This window comes from Oncorhynchus mykiss, unplaced genomic scaffold (genome assembly GCF_013265735.2).
Source record: "Oncorhynchus mykiss isolate Arlee unplaced genomic scaffold, USDA_OmykA_1.1 un_scaffold_404, whole genome shotgun sequence".
In the NCBI taxonomy this organism is placed as follows: Eukaryota; Metazoa; Chordata; class Actinopteri; order Salmoniformes; family Salmonidae; genus Oncorhynchus; species Oncorhynchus mykiss.
The window spans coordinates 7,927-30,024 of NW_023493851.1; the positions used below are offsets into that span (position 1 = coordinate 7,927).

At 40.4% G+C, this 22,098-nt stretch overlaps 8 non-coding genes across 8 annotated transcripts; all 8 read right to left on the reverse strand.

Moving 5' to 3' along the window:
- Positions 1-744: 744 nt before the first annotated feature.
- On the reverse strand, positions 745-827 carry trnal-cag. Its single transcript has one exon. It is a non-coding gene; the product is annotated as a tRNA-Leu (tRNA).
- A 3,574-nt stretch (positions 828-4,401) lies between these two features.
- trnal-cag lies at positions 4,402-4,484 on the reverse strand. The gene has a single exon. It is a non-coding gene; the product is annotated as a tRNA-Leu (tRNA).
- Positions 4,485-11,331: 6,847 nt separating this feature from the next.
- Positions 11,332-11,413, reverse strand: trnas-aga. Its single transcript has one exon. It is a non-coding gene; the product is annotated as a tRNA-Ser (tRNA).
- Positions 11,414-11,719: 306 nt separating this feature from the next.
- Positions 11,720-11,802, reverse strand: trnal-cag. Its single transcript has one exon. It is a non-coding gene; the product is annotated as a tRNA-Leu (tRNA).
- A 1,358-nt stretch (positions 11,803-13,160) lies between these two features.
- On the reverse strand, positions 13,161-13,242 carry trnas-aga. Its single transcript has one exon. It is a non-coding gene; the product is annotated as a tRNA-Ser (tRNA).
- A 306-nt stretch (positions 13,243-13,548) lies between these two features.
- trnal-cag lies at positions 13,549-13,631 on the reverse strand. Its single transcript has one exon. It is a non-coding gene; the product is annotated as a tRNA-Leu (tRNA).
- A 1,358-nt stretch (positions 13,632-14,989) lies between these two features.
- Positions 14,990-15,071, reverse strand: trnas-aga. Its single transcript has one exon. It is a non-coding gene; the product is annotated as a tRNA-Ser (tRNA).
- Positions 15,072-15,377: 306 nt separating this feature from the next.
- trnal-cag lies at positions 15,378-15,460 on the reverse strand. Its single transcript has one exon. It is a non-coding gene; the product is annotated as a tRNA-Leu (tRNA).
- Positions 15,461-22,098: the final 6,638 nt, after the last annotated feature.

Here is a 22,098-nt window from a genome sequence, read left to right on the forward strand (position 1 = left end):
CTTCCCGTCAGGGTAAGAGTGACAACAGGTTTCCACATGTCAAAATAAGGGAAATCTTAGCAAATGGCTTAATGGTTATTCATGAGAATCGTGTTGTTGTATTGTTGAGTGTATCATGGGATCTCACCTGAAATCTGTGGCTTGACTACAAACCTGTAACCTATGCTACTGTGGCCTATAGAGCTAGAAGGCTGGATAACCAGGTGTGTAAAGGTGTGAAGTGGGACAGATGGCCTGCAGTCCTATCCCAAATGGACAACTAATCCCTATGTACTTGCGGAGATCTGAGAGGATGCGATTGGTATAAGAAACACGACTAAACTTCAACCTCCGGAGTGGTCAAAAAAATGCATTTTCATTGTCGGCAGGATTTGAACCTACGCAGGAAGATCCTAATGCATTTCTAGTCCATCGCCTTAACCACTCGGCCACGACAACATTGACAGAAAAAAACAGGCTTGTTAGGAGTGAATGGGCCAACAGGCATAGCCTACAGAAAGTGAAATTTAACAACTGAAAGATAATGCAGTAACTCATTATAATGCAATAACACAAAATGTTCCCCTCATTCATTTGTTATTAAGTCCAGCTGTTTTCTTATTTAACCTTGATCTTTGCTCAGCTCCAGAAGGTCTGCATTTGAGAGTGTTTATTATGAATTGTTATTTCACTGTGTGAAGTTGTTATTTCATCATTCTTATTATTACTGCTGAGCAGCATGACTCCTGAGAGGCACTAAAAAACTGTCAGAAGTGGGATTTGAACCCACGCCTCCATGGGAGACTGCGACCTGAACGCAGCGCCTTAGACCGCTCGGCCATCCTGACTACAGCACAGTAACTGGGTATCGGGTTAAAGTGTATGCGGTAAAAGTAGAAATATGAACAACGCTCTAAAATCACCACAGAGACCAGAACAACTATGCACGATACTGACTTGCACTTTCAATAGTCATTTGTTTTTCATAAATTAAAAAGTCCAGTCATTGATTTAACCTCAATATGGCCTTCAATGGGAAAGAGTAGTAAATCGCCATTGAATGAGCGCTAAACTGGCATCAGAATATGGCCATTCTGATATAAATGATAAAATTCCTCAGATAAGACTGAAAAAGTGTCTGGAAATATCAGCAACCATCAGGGTAAGAGTGACAACAGGTCCACATGGGGGAAATCCTTACAAATGGCTTAATGGGTCATTTCAACGCAATTGTGTTATTATTTATTTTTAGGGTTTAACAAGGCAGCTCACCTGTGACTTGACATTAGATGCGGCGACTTCGATTACCCTGCAGACTATATTTTTGTTCTTCCCGCCAATACAATCCACTGACAACGTCCGACGAGTTCTGCGTTCCGAGATTATTTTTGTTATTTGCCAGTTTGGGGGCCGCCTGTGAAATTGCGCAATTCTTGCAATTCTCTTTCAGCCTCTCATCAACTAGCTGTTTTTGCAGAATATTAAAAATACGATAGTTATTCACTACTCATATTAACTAGGTGTCATTTACGTTACCTTAAGTCATTTATTTTTCAACTGGATTTTACAAAGGTGCATGACATGCAGGCGCTAAAAAGTTGTCAGGAGGGGGTTTCAAACCATGCCTATAGGGGAATCTGCGACCTGAATGACTTAATGGTTATTTTCAATGCAATCAAGTTTTTTCTTTTTCTTTTAGGGTTTAACAAGGTTTCTCACCTGTTACCTGCGGCTTGACTTTAGATGTGGCCAGTTCGATTACCCTGCAGACTATAAGAGTGTCTTCAGAATATGGCCAATTTGACATGAATTTAAAAATGCCTCAGATAGGACCAAAAAAGTGTCTGGAGCTTCCCGTCAGGGTAAGAGTGACAACAGGTTTCCACATGTCAAAATAAGGGAAATCTTAGCAAATGGCTTAATGGTTATTCATGAGAATCGTGTTGTTGTATTGTTGAGTGTATCATGGGATCTCACCTGAAATCTGTGGCTTGACTACAAACCTGTAACCTATGCTACTGTGGCCTATAGAGCTAGAAGGCTGGATAACCAGGTGTGTAAAGGTGTGAAGTGGGACAGATGGCCTGCAGTCCTATCCCAAATGGACAACTAATCCCTATGTACTTGCGGAGATCTGAGAGGATGCGATTGGTATAAGAAACACGACTAAACTTCAACCTCCGGAGGGGTCAAAAAAAAGCATTTTCATTGTCGGCAGGATTTGAACCTGCGCAGGAAGATCTTAATGGATATCTAGTCCATCGCCTTAACCACTCGGCCACGACAACGTTGACAGAAGAAAACAGGCTTGTTAGGAGTGAATGGGCCAACAGGCATAGCCTACAGAAAGTGAAATTTAACAACTGAAAGATAATGCAGTAACTCATTATAATGCAATAACACAAAATGTTCCCCTCATTCATTTGTTATTAAGTCCAGCTGTTTTCTTATTTAACCTTGATCTTTGCTCAGCTCCAGAAGGTCTGCATTTGAGAGTGTTTATTATGAATTGTTATTTCACTGTGTGAAGTTGTTATTTCATCATTCTTATTATTACTGCTGAGCAGCATGGCTCCTGAGAGGCACTAAAAAACTGTCAGAAGTGGGATTTGAACACACGCCTCCATGGGAGACTGCGACCTGAACGCAGCGCCTTAGACCGCTCGGCCATCCTGACTACAGCACAGTAACTGGGTATCGGGTTAAAGTGTATGCGGTAAAAGTAGAAATATGAACAACGCTCTAAAATCACCACAGAGACCAGAACAACTATGCACGATACTGACTTGCACTTTCAATAGTCATTTGTTTTTATAAATTAAAAAGTCCAGTCATTGATTTAACCTCAATATGGCCTTCAATGGGAAAGAGTAGTAAATCGCCATTGAATGAGCGCTAAACTGGCATCAGAATATGGCCATTCTGATATAAATGATAAAATTCCTCAGATAAGACTAAAAAAGTGTCTGGAAATATCAGCAACCATCAGGGTAAGAGTGACAACAGGTCCACATGGGGGAAATCCTTACAAATGGCTTAATGGGTCATTTCAACGCAATCGTGTTATTATTTATTTTTAGGGTTTAACAAGGCAGCTCACCTGTGACTTGACATTAGATGCGGCGACTTCGATTACCCTGCAGACGATATTTTTGTTCTTCCCGCCAATACAATCCACTGACAACGACCGACGAGTTCTGCGTTCCGAGATTATTTTTGTTATTTGCCTGTTTGGGGCCCGCCTGTGAAATTGCGCGATTCTTGCAATTCTCTTTCAGCCTCTCATCAACTAGCTGTTTTTGCAGAATATTAAAAATACGATAGTTGTTCACTACTCATATTAACTAGGTGTCATTTACGTTACCTTAAGTCATTTATTTTTCAACTGGATTTTACAAAGGTGCATGACATGCAGGCGCTAAAAAGTTGTCAGGAGGGGGTTTCAAACCATGCCTATAGGGGAGTCTGCGACCTGAATGACTTAATGGTTATTTTCAATGCAATCGAGTTTTTTCTTTTTCTTTTAGGGTTTAACAAGGTTTCTCACCTGTTACCTGTGGCTTGACTTTAGATGTGGCCAGTTCGATAACCCTGCAGACTATAAGAGTGTCTTCAGAATATGGCCAATTTGACATCAATTTAAAAATGCCTCAGATTGGACCAAAAATGTGTCTGGAGCTTCCCGTCAGGGTAAGAGTGACAACAGGTTTCCACATGTCAAAATGGGGGAAATCTTAGCAAATGGCTTAATGGTTATTCATGAGAATCGTGTTGTTGTATTGTTGAGTGTATCATGGGATCTCACCTGAAATCTGTGGCTTGACTACAAACCTGTAACCTATGCTACTGTGGCCTATAGAGCTAGAAGGCTGGATAACCAGGTGTGTAAAGGTGTGAAGTGGGATAGATGGCCTGCAGTCCTATCCCAAATGGACAACTAATCCCTATGTACTTGCGGAGATCTGAGAGGATGCGATTGGTATAAGAAACACGACTAAACTTCAACCTCCGGAGTGGTCAAAAAAATGCGTTTTCATTGTCGGCAGGATTTGAACCTACGCAGGAAGATCCTAATGCATTTCTAGTCCATCACCTTAACCACTCGGCCACGACAACATTGACAGAAAAAAACAGGCTTGTTAGGAGTGAATGGGCCAACAGGCATAGCCTACAGAAAGTGAAATTTAACAACTGAAAGATAATGCAGTAACTCATTATAATGCAATAACACAAAATGTTCCCCTCATTCATTTGTTATTAAGTCCAGCTGTTTTCTTATTTAACCTTGATCTTTGCTCAGCTCCAGAAGGTCTGCATTTGAGAGTGTTTATTATGAATTGTTATTTCACTGTGTGAAGTTGTTATTTCATCATTCTTATTATTACTGCTGAGCAGCATGACTCCTGAGAGGCACTAAAAAACTGTCAGAAGTGGGATTTGAACCCACGCCTCCATGGGAGACTGCGACCTGAACGCAGCGCCTTAGACCGCTCGGCCATCCTGACTACAGCACAGTAACTGGGTATCGGGTTAAAGTGTATGCGGTAAAAGTAGAAATATGAACAACGCTCTAAAATCACCACAGAGACCAGAACAACTATGCACGATACTGACTTGCACTTTCAATAGTCATTTGTTTTTCATAAATTAAAAAGTCCAGTCATTGATTTAACCTCAATATGGCCTTCAATGGGAAAGAGTAGTAAATCGCCATTGAATGAGCGCTAAACTGGCATCAGAATATGGCCATTCTGATATAAATGATAAAATTCATCAGATAAGACTGAAAAAGTGTCTGGAAATATCAGCAACCATCAGGGTAAGAGTGACAACAGGTCCACATGGGGGAAATCCTTACAAATGGCTTAATGGGTCATTTCAACGCAATTGTGTTATTATTTATTTTTAGGGTTTAACAAGGCAGCTCACCTGTGACTTGACATTAGATGCGGCGACTTCGATTACCCTGCAGACTATATTTTTGTTCTTCCCGCCAATACAATCCACTGACAACGTCCGACGAGTTCTGCGTTCCGAGATTATTTTTGTTATTTGCCAGTTTGGGGGCCGCCTGTGAAATTGCGCAATTCTTGCAATTCTCTTTCAGCCTCTCATCAACTAGCTGTTTTTGCAGAATATTAAAAATACGATAGTTATTCACTACTCATATTAACTAGGTGTCATTTACGTTACCTTAAGTCATTTATTTTTCAACTGGATTTTACAAAGGTGCATGACATGCAGGCGCTAAAAAGTTGTCAGGAGGGGGTTTCAAACCATGCCTATAGGGGAGTCTGCGACCTGAATGACTTAATGGTTATTTTCAATGCAATCAAGTTTTTTCTTTTTCTTTTAGGGTTTAACAAGGTTTCTCACCTGTTACCTGCGGCTTGACTTTAGATGTGGCCAGTTCGATTACCCTGCAGACTATAAGAGTGTCTTCAGAATATGGCCAATTTGACATGAATTTAAAAATGCCTCAGATAGGACCAAAAAAGTGTCTGGAGCTTCCCGTCAGGGTAAGAGTGACAACAGGTTTCCACATGTCAAAATAAGGGAAATCTTAGCAAATGGCTTAATGGTTATTCATGAGAATCGTGTTGTTGTATTGTTGAGTGTATCATGGGATCTCACCTGAAATCTGTGGCTTGACTACAAACCTGTAACCTATGCTACTGTGGCCTATAGAGCTAGAAGGCTGGATAACCAGGTGTGTAAAGGTGTGAAGTGGGACAGATGGCCTGCAGTCCTATCCCAAATGGACAACTAATCCCTATGTACTTGCGGAGATCTGAGAGGATGCGATTGGTATAAGAAACACGACTAAACTTCAACCTCCGGAGTGGTCAAAAAAATGCATTTTCATTGTCGGCAGGATTTGAACCTACGCAGGAAGATCCTAATGCATTTCTAGTCCATCGCCTTAACCACTCGGCCACGACAACATTGACAGAAAAAAACAGGCTTGTTAGGAGTGAATGGGCCAACAGGCATAGCCTACAGAAAGTGAAATTTAACAACTGAAAGATAATGCAGTAACTCATTATAATGCAATAACACAAAATGTTCCCCTCATTCATTTGTTATTAAGTCCAGCTGTTTTCTTATTTAACCTTGATCTTTGCTCAGCTCCAGAAGGTCTGCATTTGAGAGTGTTTATTATGAATTGTTATTTCACTGTGTGAAGTTGTTATTTCATCATTCTTATTATTACTGCTGAGCAGCATGACTCCTGAGAGGCACTAAAAAACTGTCAGAAGTGGGATTTGAACCCACGCCTCCATGGGAGACTGCGACCTGAACACAGCGCCTTAGACCGCTCGGCCATCCTGACTACAGCACAGTAACTGGGTATCGGGTTAAAGTGTATGCGGTAAAAGTAGAAATATGAACAACGCTCTAAAATCACCACAGAGACCAGAACAACTATGCACGATACTGACTTGCACTTTCAATAGTCATTTGTTTTTCATAAATTAAAAAGTCCAGTCATTGATTTAACCTCAATATGGCCTTCAATGGGAAAGAGTAGTAAATCGCCATTGAATGAGCGCTAAACTGGCATCAGAATATGGCCATTCTGATATAAATGATAAAATTCCTCAGATAAGACTGAAAAAGTGTCTGGAAATATCAGCAACCATCAGGGTAAGAGTGACAACAGGTCCACATGGGGGAAATCCTTACAAATGGCTTAATGGGTCATTTCAACGCAATTGTGTTATTATTTATTTTTAGGGTTTAACAAGGCAGCTCACCTGTGACTTGACATTAGATGCGGCGACTTCGATTACCCTGCAGACGATATTTTTGTTCTTCCCGCCAATACAATCCACTGACAACGTCCGACGAGTTCTGCGTTCCGAGATTATTTTTGTTATTTGCCAGTTTGGGGGCCGCCTGTGAAATTGCGCAATTCTTGCAATTCTCTTTCAGCCTCTCATCAACTAGCTGTTTTTGCAGAATATTAAAAATACGATAGTTATTCACTACTCATATTAACTAGGTGTCATTTACGTTACCTTAAGTCATTTATTTTTCAACTGGATTTTACAAAGGTGCATGACATGCAGGCGCTAAAAAGTTGTCAGGAGGGGGTTTCAAACCATGCCTATAGGGGAGTCTGCGACCTGAATGACTTAATGGTTATTTTCAATGCGATCAAGTTTTTTCTTTTTCTTTTAGGGTTTAACAAGGTTTCTCACCTGTTACCTGCGGCTTGACTTTAGATGTGGCCAGTTCGATTACCCTGCAGACTATAAGAGTGTCTTCAGAATATGGCCAATTTGACATGAATTTAAAAATGCCTCAGATAGGACCAAAAAAGTGTCTGGAGCTTCCCGTCAGGGTAAGAGTGACAACAGGTTTCCACATGTCAAAATAAGGGAAATCTTAGCAAATGGCTTAATGGTTATTCATGAGAATCGTGTTGTTGTATTGTTGAGTGTATCATGGGATCTCACCTGAAATCTGTGGCTTGACTACAAACCTGTAACCTATGCTACTGTGGCCTATAGAGCTAGAAGGCTGGATAACCAGGTGTGTAAAGGTGTGAAGTGGGACAGATGGCCTGCAGTCCTATCCCAAATGGACAACTAATCCCTATGTACTTGCGGAGATCTGAGAGGATGCGATTGGTATAAGAAACACGACTAAACTTCAACCTCCGGAGGGGTCAAAAAAAAGCATTTTCATTGTCGGCAGGATTTGAACCTGCGCAGGAAGATCTTAATGGATATCTAGTCCATCGCCTTAACCACTCGGCCACGACAACGTTGACAGAAGAAAACAGGCTTGTTAGGAGTGAATGGGCCAACAGGCATAGCCTACAGAAAGTGAAATTTAACAACTGAAAGATAATGCAGTAACTCATTATAATGCAATAACACAAAATGTTCCCCTCATTCATTTGTTATTAAGTCCAGCTGTTTTCTTATTTAACCTTGATCTTTGCTCAGCTCCAGAAGGTCTGCATTTGAGAGTGTTTATTATGAATTGTTATTTCACTGTGTGAAGTTGTTATTTCATCATTCTTATTATTACTGCTGAGCAGCATGGCTCCTGAGAGGCACTAAAAAACTGTCAGAAGTGGGATTTGAACACACGCCTCCATGGGAGACTGCGACCTGAACGCAGCGCCTTAGACCGCTCGGCCATCCTGACTACAGCACAGTAACTGGGTATCGGGTTAAAGTGTATGCGGTAAAAGTAGAAATATGAACAACGCTCTAAAATCACCACAGAGACCAGAACAACTATGCACGATACTGACTTGCACTTTCAATAGTCATTTGTTTTTATAAATTAAAAAGTCCAGTCATTGATTTAACCTCAATATGGCCTTCAATGGGAAAGAGTAGTAAATCGCCATTGAATGAGCGCTAAACTGGCATCAGAATATGGCCATTCTGATATAAATGATAAAATTCCTCAGATAAGACTGAAAAAGTGTCTGGAAATATCAGCAACCATCAGGGTAAGAGTGACAACAGGTTCACATGGGGAAATCCTTACAAATGGCTTAAAGGGTCATTTCAAAGCAATCGTGTTATTATTTATTTTTAGGGTTTAACAAGGCAGCTCACCTGTGACTTGACATGAGATGCGGCGACTTCGATTACCCTGCAGACGATATTTTTGTTCTTCCCGCCAATACAATCCACTGACAACGACCGACGAGTTCTGCGTTCCGAGATTATTTTTGTTATTTGCCTGTTTGGGGCCCGCCTGTGAAATTGCGCGATTCTTGCAATTCTCTTTCAGCCTCTCATCAACTAGCTGTTTTTGCAGAATATTAAAAATACGATAGTTATTCACTACTCATATTAACTAGGTGTCATTTACGTTACCTTAAGTCATTTATTTTTCAACTGGATTTTACAAAGGTGCATGACATGCAGGCACTAAAAAATTGTCAGGAGGGGGTTTCAAACCATGCCTATAGGGGAGTCTGCGACCTGAATGACTTAATGGTTATTTTCAATGCAATCAAGTTTTTTCTTTTTCTTTTAGGGTTTAACAAGGTTTCTCACCTGTTACCTGTGGCTTGACTTTAGATGTGACCAGTTCAATTACCCTGCAGACTATAAGAGTGTCTTCAGAATATGGCCAATTTGACATGAATTTAAAAATGCCTCAGATAGGACCAAAAAAGTGTCTGGAGCTTCCCGTCAGGGTAAGAGTGACAACAGGTTTCCACATGTCAAAATGGGGGAAATCTTAGCAAATGGCTTAATGGTTATTCATGAGAATCGTGTTGTTGTATTGTTGAGTGTATTATGGGATCTCACCTGAAATATGTGGCTTGACTACAAACCTGTAACCTATGCTACTGTGGCCTATAGAGCTAGAAGGCTGGATAACCAGGTGTGTAAAGGTGTGAAGTGGGATAGATGGCCTGCGGTCCTATCCCAAATGGACAACTAATCCCTATGTACTTGCGGAGATCTGAGAGGATGCGATTGGTATAAGAAACACGACTAAACTTCAACCTCCGGAGGGGTCAAAAAAATGCATTTTCGTTGTCGGCAGGATTTGAACCTGCGCAGGAAGATCCTATTGGATTTCTAGTCCATTGCCTTAACCACTCGGCCACGACAACATTGACAGAAGAAAACATTCTTGTTAGGAGTGAATGGGCCAACAGGCATAGCCTACAGAAAGTGAAATTTAACAACTGAAAGATAATACAGTAACTCATTATAATGCAATAACATAAAATGTTCCCCTCATTCATTTGTTATTAAGTCCAGCTGTTTTCTTATTTAACCTTGATCTTTGCTCAGCTCCAGAAGGTCTGCATTTGAGAGTGTTTATTATGAATTGTTATTTCACTGTGTGAAGTTGTTATTTCATCATTCTTATTATTACTGCTGAGCAGCATGACTCCTGAGAGGCACTAAAAAACTGTCAGAAGTGGGATTTGAACCCACGCCTCCATGGGAGACTGCGACCTGAACGCAGCGCCTTAGACAGCTCAGCCATCCTGACTACAGCACAGTAACTGGGTATCGGGTTAAAGTGTATGCGGTAAAAGTAGAAATATGAACAACGCTCTAAAATCACCACAGAGACCAGAACAACTATGCACGATACTGACTTGCACTTTCAATAGTCATTTGTTTTTATAAATTAAAAAGTCCAGTCATTGATTTAACCTCAATATGGCCTTCAATGGGAAAGAGTAGTAAATCGTCATTGAATGAGCGCTAAACTGGCATCAGAATATGGCCATTCTGATATAAATGATAAAATTCCTCAGATAAGACTGAAAAAGTGTCTGGAAATATCAGCAACCATCAGGGTAAGAGTGACAACAGGTCCACATGTTCCCCTCATTCAATCCTTACAAATGGCTTAATGAGTCATTTCAACGCAATCGTGTTATTATTTATTTTTAGGGTTTAACAAGGCAGCTCACCTGTGACTTGACATTAGATGCGGCGACTTTGATTACCCTGCAGACGATATTTTTGTTCTTCCCGCCAATACAATCCACTGACAACGACCGACGAGTTCTGCGTTCCGAGATTATTTTTGTTATTTGCCTGTTTGGGGCCCGCCTGTGAAATTGCGCGATTCTTGCAATTCTATTTCAGCCTCTCATCAACTAGCTGTTTTTGCAGAATATTAAAAATACGATAGTTATTCACTACTCATATTAACTAGGTGTCATTTACGTTACCTTAAGTCATTTATTTTTCAACTGGATTTTACAAAGGTGCATGACATGCAGGCGCTAAAAAATTGTCAGGAGGGGGTTTCAAACCATGCCTATAGGGGAGTCTGCGACCTGAATGACTTAATGGTTATTTTCAATGCAATCAAGTTTTTTCTTTTTCTTTTAGGGTTTAACAAGGTTTCTCACCTGTTACCTGTGGCTTGACTTTAGATGTGGCCAGTTCGATTACCCTGCAGCCTAAGAGTGTCTTCAGAATATGGCCAATTTGACATGAATTTAAAAATGCCTCAGATAGGACCAAAAAAGTGTCTGGAGCTTCCCGTCAGGGTAAGAGTGACAACAGGTTTCCACATGTCAAAATGGGGGAAATCTTAGCAAATGGCTTCATGGTTATTCATGAGAATCGTGTTGTTGTATTGTTGAGTGTATCATGGGATCTCACCTGAAATCTGTGGCTTGACTACAAACCTGTAACCTATGCTACTGTGGCCTATAGAGCTAGAAGGCTGGATAACCAGGTGTGTAAAGGTGTGAAGTGGGACAGATGGCCTTCAGTCCTATCCCAAATGGACAACTAATCCCTATGTACTTGCGGAGATCTGAGAGGATGCGATTGGTATAAGAAACATGACTAAACTTCAACCTCCGGAGGGGTCAAAAAAATGCATTTTCGTTGTCGGCAGGATTTGAACCTGCACAGGAAGATCCTAATGGATTTCTAGTCCATCGCCTTAACCACTCGGCCACGACAACATTGACAGAAGAAAACAAGCTTGTTAGGAGTGAATGGGCCAACAGGCATAGCCTACAGAAAGTGAAATTTAACAACTGAAAGATAATGCAGTAACTCATTATAATGCAATAACACAAAATGTTCCCCTCATTCATTTGTGATTAAGTCCAGCTGTTTTCTTATTTAACCTTGATCTTTGCTCAGCTCCAGAAGGTCTGCATTTGAGAGTGTTTATTATGAATTGTTATTTCACTGTGTGAAGTTGTTATTTCATCATTCTTATTATTACTGCTGAGCAGCATGACTCCTGAGAGGCACTAAAAAACTGTCAGAAGTGGGATTTGAACCCACGCCTCCATGGGAGACTGCGACCTGAACGCAGCGCCTTAGACCACTCGGCCATCCTGACTACAGCACAGTAACTGGGTATCGGGTTAAAGTGTATGCGGTAAAAGTAGAAATATGAACAACGCTCTAAAATCACCAGAGAGACCAGAACAACTATGCACGATACTGACTTGCACTTTCAATAGTCATTTGTTTTTATAAATTAAAAAGTCCAGTCATTGATTTAACCTCAATATGGCCTTCAATGGGAAAGAGTAGTAAATCGTCATTGAATGAGCGCTAAACTGGCATCAGAATATGGCCATTCTGATATAAATGATAAAATTCCTCAGATAAGACTGAAAAAGTGTCTGGAAATATCAGCAACCATCAGGGTAAGAGTGACAACAGGTCCACATGGGGGAAATCCTTACAAATGGCTTAATGAGTCATTTCAACGCAATCGTGTTATTATTTATTTTTAGGGTTTAACAAGGCAGCTCACCTCTGACTTGACATTAGATGCGGCGACTTTGATTACCCTGCAGACAATATTTTTGTTCTTCCCGCCAATACAATCCACTAACAACGACCGACGAGTTCTGCTTTCCTAGATTATTTTTGTTATTTGCCTGTTTGGGTCCCGCCTGTGAAATTGCGCGATTCTTGCAATTCTCTTTCAGCCTCTCATCAACTAGCTGTTTTTGCAGAATATTACAAATACGATAGTTATTCACTACTCATATTAACTAGGTGTCATTTACGTTACCTTAAGTCATTTATTTTTCAACTGGATTTTACAAAGGTGCATGACATGCAGGCGCTAAAAAGTTGTCAGGAGGGGGTTTCAAACCATGCCTATAGGGGAGTCTGCGACCTGAATGACTTAATGGTTATTTTCAATGCAATTGAGTTTTTTCTTTTTCTTTTAGGGTTTAACAAGGTTTCTCACCTGTTACCTGTGGCTTGACTTTAGATGTGGCCAGTTCGATTACCCTGCAGACTATAAGAGTGTCTTCAGAATATGGCCAATTTGACATCAATTTAAAAATGCCTCAGATTGGACCAAAAATGTGTCTGGAGCTTCCCGTCAGGGTAAGAGTGACAACAGGTTTCCACATGTCAAAATGGGGGAAATCTTAGCAAATGGCTTCATGGTTATTCATGAGAATCGTGTTGTTGTATTGTTGAGTGTATCATGGGATCTCACCTGAAATCTGTGGCTTGACTACAAACCTGTAACCTATGCTACTGTGGCCTATAGAGCTAGAAGGCTGGATAACCAGGTGTGTAAAGGTGTGAAGTGGGACAGATGGCCTGCAGTCCTATCCCAAATGGACAACTAATCCCTATGTACTTGCGGAGATCTGAGAGGATGCGATTGGTATAAGAAACACGACTAAACTTCAACATCCGGAGGGGTCAAAAAAAATGCATTTTCGTTGTCGGCAGGATTTGAACCTGCGCAGGAAGATCCTTATGGATTTCTAGTCCATTGCCTTAACCACTCGGCCACGACAACGTTGACAGAAGAAAACAAGCTTGTTAGGAGTGAATGGGCCAACAGGCATAGCCTACAGAAAGTGAAATTTAACAACTGAAAGATAATGCAGTAACTCATTATAATGCAATAACACAAAATGTTCCCCTCATTCATTTGTTATTAAGTCCAGCTGTTTTCTTATTTAACCTTGATCTTTGCTCAGCTCCAGAAGGTCTGCATTTGAGAGTGTTTATTATGAATTGTTATTTCACTGTGTGAAGTTGTTATTTCATCATTCTTATTATTACTGCTGAGCAGCATGACTCCTGAGAGGCACTAAAAAACTGTCAGAAGTGGGATTTGAACCCACGCCTCCATGGGAGACTGCGACCTGAACGCAGCGCCTTAGACCGCTCGGCCATCCTGACTACAGCACAGTAACTGGGTATCGGGTTAAAGTGTATGCGGTAAAAGTAGAAATATGAACAACGCTCTAAAATCACCACAGAGACCAGAACAACTATGCACGATACTGACTTGCACTTTCAATAGTCATTTGTTTTTATAAATTAAAAAGTCCAGTCATTGATTTAACCTCAATATGGCCTTCAATGGGAAAGAGTAGTAAATCGTCATTGAATGAGCGCTAAACTGGCATCAGAATATGGCCATTCTGATATAAATGATAAAATTCCTCAGATAAGACTGAAAAAGTGTCTGGAAATATCAGCAACCATCAGGGTAAGAGTGACAACAGGTCCACATGGGGGAAATCCTTACAAATGGCTTAATGAGTCATTTCAACGCAATCGTGTTATTATTTATTTTTAGGGTTTAACAAGGCAGCTCACCTGTGACTTGACATTAGATGCGGCGACTTTGATTACCCTGCAGACGATATTTTTGTTCTTCCCGCCAATACAATCCACTAACAACGACCGACGAGTTCTGCGTTCCTAGATTATTTTTGTTATTTGCCTGTTTGGGTCCCGCCTGTGAAATTGCGTGATTCTTGCAATTCTCTTTCAGCCTCTCATCAACTAGCTGTTTTTGCAGAATATTACAAATACGATAGTTATTCACTACTCATATTAACTAGGTGTCATTTACGTTACCTTAAGTCATTTATTTTTCTACTGGATTTTACAAAGGTGCATGACATGCAGGCGCTAAAAAGTTGTCAGGAGGGGGTTTCAAACCATGCCTATAGGGGAGTCTGCGACCTGAATGACTTAATGGTTATTTTCAATGCAATTGAGTTTTTTCTTTTTCTTTTAGGGTTTAACAAGGTTTCTCACCTGTTACCTGTGGCTTGACTTTAGATGTGGCCAGTTCGATTACCCTGCAGACTATAAGAGTGTCTTCAGAATATGGCCAATTTGACATCAATTTAAAAATGCCTCAGATTGGACCAAAAATGTGTCTGGAGCTTCCCGTCAGGGTAAGAGTGACAACAGGTTTCCAAATGTCAAAATGGGGGAAATCTTAGCAAATGGCTTCATGGTTATTCATGAGAATCGTGTTGTTGTATTGTTGAGTGTATCATGGGATCTCACCTGAAATCTGTGGCTTGACTACAAACCTGTAACCTATGCTACTGTGGCCTATAGAGCTAGAAGGCTGGATAACCAGGTGTGTAAAGGTGTGAAGTGGGACAGATGGCCTGCAGTCCTATCCCAAATGGACAACTAATCCCTATGTACTTGCGGAGATCTGAGAGGATGCGATTGGTATAAGAAACACGACTAAACTTCAACCTCCGGAGGGGTCAAAAAAAATGCATTTTCGTTGTCGGCAGGATTTGAACCTGCGCAGGAAGATCCTAATGGATTTCTAGTCCATCGCCTTAACCACTCGGCCACGACAACGTTGACAGACGAAAACAAGCTTGTTAGGAGTGAATGGGCCAACAGGCATAGCCTACAGAAAGTGAAATTTAACAACTGAAAGATAATGCAGTAACTCATTATAATGCAATAACACAAAATGTTCCCCTCATTCATTTGTTATTAAGTCCAGCTGTTTTCTTATTTAACCTTGATCTTTGCTCAGCTCCAGAAGGTCTGCATTTGAGAGTGTTTATTATGAATTGTTATTTCACTGTGTGAAGTTGTTATTTCATCATTCTTATTATTACTGCTGAGCAGCATGACTCCTGAGAGGCACTAAAAAACTGTCAGAAGTGGGATTTGAACCCACGCCTCCATGGGAGACTGCGACCTGAACGCAGCGCCTTAGACCGCTCGGCCATCCTGACTACAGCACAGTAACTGGGTATCGGGTTAAAGTGTATGCGTTAAAAGTAGAAATATGAACAACGCTCTAAAATCACCACAGAGACCAGAACAACTATGCACGATACTGACTTGCACTTTCAATAGTCATTTGTTTTTACAAATTAAAAAAGTCCAGTCATTGATTTAAAACCTGTTTAGGATATGGCAGACATATGCCCCCTTTGGAGAGATTGGGTACCCCTAGTAAACTGAAAAAAAAATCTGTCAACAATTGCTAATATATGCAAATAAAAATTATTATTATTATTATTGTATAGAAAACACTCTAAAGATTCTAAAACCGTTGGAATTATGTCTGTAAGTATAGCAGAACTCACAGGGCAGGCATTCTTCCAAACTAGTTTTTGTGGCCATGAAAGTTGGAGCAACTTTGACGTCATGGCCCCCACCCTTCCCAACCAGTTATGATTCTGGGGAGACTTTCTATCTCTTCCGCTAGATGTCCTCTTTCAGTAGAGCTTTGAATCGTTCAAATCCCGCGAGAATTGACCCTATGGGAGTGAAATTAGTGCGTGCCACGAGAAAATAGGCTGTGCGTAGGGGCGCGAATTGGTCCCAGCCATTCCTTTGTTCCAGCACTCAAGAGAGGGGCAGACGATGGCCGATTGAATTGAAGTTTGTTTTGTGTGTCTAAAACATCATAAAGCTTGCTTCTGCACTTAGTTTGACCTGTTTAGTCGACGTATAATATGTAATTTTGAAGTTTTGATGTGCAACTTTTCCGGACCAGAGGACGTTTTGGGTGCATTTCAGCTGATGTTATTAGCCTGTTAGATCTCTAGGGGCGCTATTTCATTTTTGGATAAAAAACATTCCCGTTTTAAGCGCAATATTTTGTCACGAAAAGATGCTCGACTATGCATATTCTTGACAGTTTTGGAAAGAAAACACTCTGAAGTTTCAGAATCTGCAAAGATTTTGTCTGTAAGTGCCCCAGAACTCATTCTACAGGCGAAACCAAGATGATGCATCAACCAGGAATTAGCAGAATTTCTGAAGCTCTGTTTTCCATTGTCTCCTTATATGGCTGTGATTGCGCAAGGAATGAGCCTACACTTTCTGTCGTTCGCCCAAGGTCTTAGCAGCATTGTGACGTATTTGTAGGCATATCATTGGAAGATTGACCATAAGAGACTACATTTTCCAAGTGTCCGCCTGGTGTCCTGCGTGGAATTCGGTGCGCAATTGCCAGCTGCTTGTACTTTACCATTTGATTCAGGGGAGAAAGCATGTGTCCAAGAACGATGTATCAATGAAGAGATATGTGAAAAACACCTTGATGATTGATTCTAAACAACGTTTGCCATGTTTTCAGTCGATATTATGGAGTTAATTTGGAAAAAAGTTTGCGTTTTGAGGACTGAATTTTCGTTTTTTTTTTGGTAGCCATATGTGATGTATAAAACGGAGCTATTTCTAATACACAAAGAATCTTTTTGGAAAAACTGAGCATCTGCTATCCAACTGAGAGTATCCTCATTGAAAACATCAGAAGTTCTTCAAAGGTAAATTATTTTATTTGAAGGCTTTTATGTTTTTGTTGAAATGTTGCGTGCTGGATGCTAACGCTAATGCTAACGCTAAATCCTTTGTTTGCTAGCTACTGTTACACAAATTATTGTTTTCCTATGGTTGAGAAGCATATTTTGAAAATCTGAGATGACAGTGTTGTTTACAAAAGGCTAAGCTTGCGAGATGGCATATTTATTTCATTTCATTTGCGATTTTCATGAATAGTTAACGTTGCGTTATGGTAATGAGCTTGAGGCTGTAGTCACGATACCGGATCCGGGTTTGGGAGATCAGAGAGGTTAACTAGGTGTCATTTACGTTACCTTAAGTCATTTATTTTTCAACTGGATTTTACAAAGGTGCATGACATGCAGGCGCTAAAAAGTTGTCAGGAGGGGGTTTCAAACCATGCCTATAGGGGAGTCTGCGACCTGAATGACTTAATGGTTATTTTCAATGCAATCGAGTTTTTCTTTTTCTTTTAGGGTTTAACAAGGTTTCTCACCTGTTACCTGTGGCTTGACTTTAGATGTGGCCAGTTCGATTACCCTGCAGACTATAAGAGTGTCTTCAGAATATGGCCAATTTGACATGAATTTAAAAATGCCTCAGATAGGGTCTGCATTTGAGAGTGTTTATTATGAATTGTTATTTCACTGTGTGAACTAAAAAACTGTCAGAAGTGGGATTTGAACCCATGCCTCCATGGGAGACTGCGACCTGAACGCAGCGCCTTAGACCGCTCGGCCATCCTGACTACAGCACAGTAACTGGGTATCGGGTTAAAGTGTATGCGTTAAAAGTAGAAATATGAACAACGCTCTAAAATCACCACAGAGACCAGAACAACTATGCACGATACTGACTTGCACTTTCAATAGTCATTTGTTTTTACAAATTAAAAAGTCCAGTCATTGATTTAAAACCTGTTAAGGATATGGCAGACATATGCCCCCTTTGGAGAGATTGGGTACCCCTAGTAAACTGAAAAAAAAATCTGTCAACAATTGCTAATATATGCAAATAAAAATTATTATTGGATAGAAAACACTCTAAAGATTCTAAAACCGTTGGAATTATGTCTGTAAGTATAGCAGAACTCACAGGGCAGGCATTCTTCCAAACTAGTTTTTGTGGCCATGAAAGTTGGAGCAACTTTGACGTCATGGCCCCCACCCTTCCCAACCAGTTATGATTCTGGGGAGACTTTCTATCTCTTCCGCTAGATGTCCTCTTTCAGTAGAGCTTTGAATCGTTCAAATCCCGCGAGAATTGACCCTATGGGAGTGAAATTAGTGCGTGCCACGAGAAAATAGGCTGTGCGTAGGGGCGCGAATTGGTCCCAGCCATTCCTTTGTTCCAGCACTCAAGAGAGGGGCAGACGATGGCCGATTGAAGTTTGTTTTGTGTGTCTAAAACATCATAAAGCTTGCTTCTGCACTTAGTTTGACCTGTTTAGTCGACATATAATATGTAATTTTGAAGTTTTGATGTGCAACTTTTCCGGACCAGAGGACGTTTTGGGTGCATTTCAGCTGATGTTATTAGCCTTTTAGATCTCTAGGGGCGCTATTTCATTTTTGGATAAAAAACATTCCCGTTTTAAGCGCAATATTTTGTCACGAAAAGATGCTCGACTATGCATATTCCTGACAGTTTTGGAAAGAAAACACTCTGAAGTTTCAGAATATGCAAAGATTTTGTCTGTAAGTGCCCCAGAACTCATTCTACAGGCGAAACCAAGATGATGCATCAACCAGGAATTAGCAGAATTTCTGAAGCTCTGTTTTCCATTGTCTCCTTATATGGCTGTGATTGCGCAAGGAATGAGCCTACACTTTCTGTCGTTCGCCCAAGGTCTTAGCAGCATTGTGACGTATTTGTAGGCATATCATTGGAAGATTGACCATAAGAGACTACATTTTCCAAGTGTCCGCCTTGTGTCCTGCGTGGAATTCGGTGCGCAATTGCCAGCTGCTTGTACTTTACCATTTGATTCAGGGGAGAAAGCATGTGTCCAAGAACGATGTATCAATGAAGAGATATGTGAAAAACACCTTGATGATTGATTCTAAACAACGTTTGCCATGTTTTCAGTCGATATTATGGAGTTAATTTGGAAAAAAGTTTGCGTTTTGAGGACTGAATTTTCGGGTTTTTTTTGGTAACCAAATGTGATGTATAAAACGGAGCTATTTCTAATACACAAAGAATCTTTTTGGAAAAACTGAGCATCTGCTATCCAACTGAGAGTATCCTCATTGAAAACATCAGAAGTTCTTCAAAGGTAAATTATTTTATTTGAAGGCTTTTATGTTTTTGTTGAAATGTTGCGTGCTGGATGCTAACGCTAATGCTAACGCTAAATCCTTTGTTTGCTAGCTACTGTTACACAAATTATTGTTTTCCTATGGTTGAGAAGCATATTTTGAAAATCTGAGATGACAGTGTTGTTTACAAAAGGCTAAGCTTGCGAGATGGCATATTTATTTCATTTCATTTGCGATTTTCATGAATAGTTAACGTTGCGTTATGGTAATGAGCTTGAGGCTGTAGTCACGATACCGGATCCGGGTTTGGGAGATCAGAGAGGTTAACTAGGTGTCATTTACGTTACCTTAAGTCATTTATTTTTCAACTGGATTTTACAAAGGTGCATGACATGCAGGCGCTAAAAAGTTGTCAGGAGGGGGTTTCAAACCATGCCTATAGGGGAGTCTGCGACCTGAATGACTTAATGGTTATTTTCAATGCAATCGAGTTTTTCTTTTTCTTTTAGGGTTTAACAAGGTTTCTCACCTGTTACCTGTGGCTTGACTTTAGATGTGGCCAGTTCGATTACCCTGCAGACTATAAGAGTGTCTTCAGAATATGGCCAATTTGACATGAATTTAAAAATGCCTCAGATAGGGTCTGCATTTGAGAGTGTTTATTATGAATTGTTATTTCACTGTGTGAACTAAAAAACTGTCAGAAGTGGGATTTGAACCCATGCCTCCATGGGAGACTGCGACCTGAACGCAGCGCCTTAGACCGCTCGGCCATCCTGACTACAGCACAGTAACTGGGTATCGGGTTAAAGTGTATGCGTTAAAAGTAGAAATATGAACAACGCTCTAAAATCACCACAGAGACCAGAACAACTATGCACGATACTGACTTGCACTTTCAATAGTCATTTGTTTTTACAAATTAAAAAGTCCAGTCATTGATTTAAAACCTGTTAAGGATATGGCAGACATATGCCCCCTTTGGAGAGATTGGGTACCCCTAGTAAACTGAAAAAAAAATCTGTCAACAATTGCTAATATATGCAAATAAAAATTATTATTGGATAGAAAACACTCTAAAGATTCTAAAACCGTTGGAATTATGTCTGTAAGTATAGCAGAACTCACAGGGCAGGCATTCTTCCAAACTAGTTTTTGTGGCCATGAAAGTTGGAGCAACTTTGACGTCATGGCCCCCACCCTTCCCAACCAGTTATGATTCTGGGGAGACTTTCTATCTCTTCCGCTAGATGTCCTCTTTCAGTAGAGCTTTGAATCGTTCAAATCCCGCGAGAATTGACCCTATGGGAGTGAAATTAGTGCGTGCCACGAGAAAATAGGCTGTGCGTAGGGGCGCGAATTGGTCCCAGCCATTCCTTTGTTCCAGCACTCAAGAGAGGGGCAGACGATGGCCGATTGAAGTTTGTTTTGTGTGTCTAAAACATCATAAAGCTTGCTTCTGCACTTAGTTTGACCTGTTTAGTCGACATATAATATGTAATTTTGAAGTTTTGATGCGCAACTTTTCCGGACCAGAGGACGTTTTGGGTGCATTTCAGCTGATGTTATTAGCCTGTTAGATCTCTAGGGGCGCTATTTCATTTTTGGATAAAAAACGTTCCCGTTTTAAGCGCGATATTTTGTCACGAAAAGATGCTCGACTATGCATATTCTTGACAGTTTTGGAAAGAAAACACTCTGAAGTTTCAGAATCTGCAAAGATTTTGTCTGTAAGTGCCCCAGAACTCATTCTACAGGCGAAACCAAGATGATGCATCAACCAGGAATTAGCAGAATTTCTGAAGCTCTGTTTTCCATTGTCTCCTTATATGGCTGTGATTGCGCAAGGAATGAGCCTACACTTTCTGTCGTTCGCCCAAGGTCTTAGCAGCATTGTGACGTATTTGTAGGCATATCATTGGAAGATTGACCATAAGAGACTACATTTTCCAAGTGTCCGCCTGGTGTCCTGCGTGGAATTCGGTGCGCAATTGCCAGCTGCTTGTACTTTACCATTTGATTCAGGGGAGAAAGCATGTGTCCAAGAACGATGTATCAATGAAGAGATATGTGAAAAACACCTTGATGATTGATTCTAAACAACGTTTGCCATGTTTTCAGTCGATATTATGGAGTTAATTTGGAAAAAAGTTTGCGTTTTGAGGACTGAATTTTCGGGTTTTTTTTGGTAGCCAAATGTGATGTATAAAACGGAGCTATTTCTAATACACAAAGAATCTTTTTGGAAAAACTGAGCATCTGCTATCCAACTGAGAGTATCCTCATTGAAAACATCAGAAGTTCTTCAAAGGTAAATTATTTTATTTGAAGGCTTTTATGTTTTTGTTGAAATGTTGCGTGCTGGATGCTAACGCTAATGCTAACGCTAAATCCTTTGTTTGCTAGCTACTGTTACACAAATTATTGTTTTCCTATGGTTGAGAAGCATATTTTGAAAATCTGAGATGACAGTGTTGTTTACAAAAGGCTAAGCTTGCGAGATGGCATATTTATTTCATTTAATTTGCGATTTTCATGAATAGTTAACGTTGCGTTATGGTAATGAGCTTGAGGCTGTAGTCACGATACCGGATCCGGGTTTGGGAGATCAGAGAGGTTAACTAGGTGTCATTTACGTTACCTTAAGTCATTTATTTTTCAACTGGATTTTACAAAGGTGCATGACATGCAGGAGCTAAAAAGTTGTCAGGAGGGGGTTTCAAACCATGCCTATAGGGGAGTCTGCGACCTGAATGACTTAATGGTTATTTTCAATGCAATCGAGTTTTTCTTTTTCTTTTAGGGTTTAACAAGGT